Raw genomic sequence first — 3,007 nt, forward strand, 5'->3', positions numbered from 1 at the left:
CTCCTCCCTCCTGAAACTTAGAAGTTTATAGGAAAACAGACATGAAATAATCACACAAATATATACTATAAATACAAACTGTGATAAAAGCTACACAGGAAAAACTCAAGGTATGATGAATGATTGTAATAAAGATTGGAGGGAGGGGTGGAGGTGGTCAGGGGAGACATCTTGGGGGAAGTTCCTTTTAAGCTGCAACATTGCAAATGACTTGGAGCGTTCAGCAAGAAAAGAGGAAAGAGGAACATTTTCTCAGAGAGAACGCAATGTGCAAAAGCCCTAAGGTGAGAAGTACCTTGCAGTGCTGCATGAGGACACAGTCGGGCTGGAACATGGTGGAGCACAGGAGTAGACAGGACCAAATAAAGTGAAGGTCTGATACTTTGGAGTCTAGTCGGTTGCGATAAATAAGTTAGATTTCATTCTAAATGCAACTGGAAGTCCTCAAAGAGATTTAAACATGGGAAGGCAATGCTCATATTTGTGCCTTTGTAAAAGATTACCCAAGTTGCTGTGTGGAGGATAAACTACAGGGTGGCCAAGCTGGAGCTAGGGTGGCCTATGAAGCACTCCACGCATTAGTCCAGATGAGGGATGACGGTGACTCTGGTTAGGAAAGAATCAACTGTGCATGTAGAGAGATTAGGGCAGATTTAAAACCAATTTCGTTTGTTTGGTTCGGTGTTTTTGAGTCCATTTCTATTCTAAGTGACATTAGGTACAAGAGAAAGAAACACGGCCCAGGCTTGTGCCAGGGTCCTGTGCCACCCTCACAGTGCTTCATCACTCTCAGTCCATCTCGTCAAGTGTCTTCCTCTTTGTCGCTCATCCTCTACTTCACCAAGTATGATAGCTTTTTGCAAGGACTGGTTTATCCTTCTCACAGCCCATAATTCTTTCAATATCCTTAGTGAAGACCGTAGTTCAAATGTGTCAATTCCTCACCAGTCTTCCTTCTTCAGTGTCCAACTTAGACATGCATATGAGGCCATTGGAAATACCATGGCTTGGGGTTTGGCAATTGACTGGGTATAGGGTAAGTAAAAATGGTAAATTGGACACATATTTTATAACATTTGTATGAACCAACTAAAGACAAATTTCTGGCTAATATCCATAGTGGGGATGAGCAATCAGTAAATCTATGAGACAGGGGTTTAATTATGTTTGAGTAGCATATTTTCCTTTAAAGGAGTAATCAGAGCATATTTCAGGTAGAATCTAAACCCTTTCATTTTATAAAGTGAGAAATTAAGAGTCAAATGTTCTGCTAGTTTGCAAATTAATCTTGTTGTGTATGATTGTCTTATCTCCCAAAATACCATGCAAATTTTTTAAAAGGTTATCACTTGTTTTGAAGCATCTCCTCTTAATAGCATCTTTTATAAGATTGATGATATAGCAGATTCCCAATGAATGCTTCCTAAATTAAAATGAATTTAATAACTTCTGTTTTCTCAGCAGATACAAAAAAATGGATATTCCAGCTATTGAAAATGACAGTGAAGTAATGAAGTTTATCCTGGTGGGTTTATCCAATCATCCAAAATCCCAGGTTGCATTTTATTGTATTATGTTAGTGGTCTACCTGATCACACTGTTGGGAAACAGTCTGATTATTGTTGTAGTTAGAATTGATGGGAGACTTCATACTCCTATATATTTTTACCTAAGTAATCTATCTTTCCTGGATAGCTGCTACTTCAGCAACTCAGTGCCTTTTTTGTTGTTTAATGGTCTGAGAGTCTACCCAACCATCTCCTATACCAACTGCTATGCCCAGATGGCCATTGCTCTCTTGCTGGGGATGACTAAGTGTCTTCTCCTTACTGTCATGGCTTATGACAGGTTTGTTGCAATCTCTAATCCCCTGCGCTACACCATCATCATGAGCAACCAGGTATGCATAAAAATGGCCATGGTGACCTGGGCCAGTGCCTTCCTTTTAGCTCTAATACCAGTCATTTCATTTCTGTAGACACAATATCATTATCCACTTTACCTGTGAGGTCCAGGCCCTATTGAAACTTGTCTGCTCAGACATCCCACTCAGATTTATTCTGGGCCTGGTCATTGGCATATTCACGCTGCCCATGCGCTTCACTTGCATCCTTATCTCCTATACACGCATTGTGGTTGCTGGGCTGAGGATCCGCTATGCAGAAGCCAGGTTCAAAGCTTTTTCTACCTGTGGCTCCCATTTGACTGTGGTCACCATCTGTTATGGAACTGCTATCTACATGTACTTGAAACCTCAGTCAAAGGAATCCCAAGACAAAGTCATCTCTGCAATTTATGGTGCCGTGACCCCTATGTTGAACCCCTTTATGTTTACCTTAAGGAACAAGGATGTAAAAAATGCCATAAGAAAGTTAATTGGAAATAAAGAGTACTAAAAAAGACAATATTCCATAGAAACTCATCTACTCAGCTTTCTGTTGATTTGGAACACTAATAAGGTAGAAATATTAAACAAAATTTTAGTAAGATAATTAGATTCAGATGCATTTCTTTTATTTCCAATAAGCATGGGGGAAAGAACATCCTTCCACTTAGAAAAATTGGTGAAATTATAACATTGATTCATTGTAGCAATGAATACAGGACAATTTTGAGGGACTATTATTAACAATAAATAATAAATAGTACATTTTAATCCTTGCATTTAATTTTTTTATTTTTAGTAAATGAGGCATTCTTATATTGTATTGTTCTTTATTACAGAAATAAAGAATACGATTGCAAAATGGGCTATGCTTTTTGCACGAGTTGTCATGATCTGGGCTAAGAAGTGATGGACGTGAATTGCTGCTGCTGCTGTTGTTTTTAGATGGTGTCAACTTGGTGCTGGTTGACCAAGTTTTGGACAACAAAACTGAACACTACCCAGTCCTAAACCAGCCTCATAATCATTGCTGTGTTTGAGATTGTTGTTGCAACTATTGGGCCAATTCAACTTGTTGAGGGCTAATTGGAAGAGAACTGTATTTCTGCCCATCCCAAAGTA

General features: G+C 39.0%; 1 pseudogene; it reads left to right on the forward strand.

Annotated features, from left to right (window-relative positions):
* The first annotated feature begins 1,474 nt into the window (after positions 1–1,474).
* On the forward strand, positions 1,475–2,396 carry LOC142433771 (olfactory receptor 13H1-like; annotated as a pseudogene).
* Positions 2,397–3,007: the final 611 nt, after the last annotated feature.

Source organism: Tenrec ecaudatus, chromosome X, assembly GCF_050624435.1.
Source record: "Tenrec ecaudatus isolate mTenEca1 chromosome X, mTenEca1.hap1, whole genome shotgun sequence".
Classification (NCBI taxonomy): domain Eukaryota; kingdom Metazoa; phylum Chordata; class Mammalia; order Afrosoricida; family Tenrecidae; genus Tenrec; species Tenrec ecaudatus.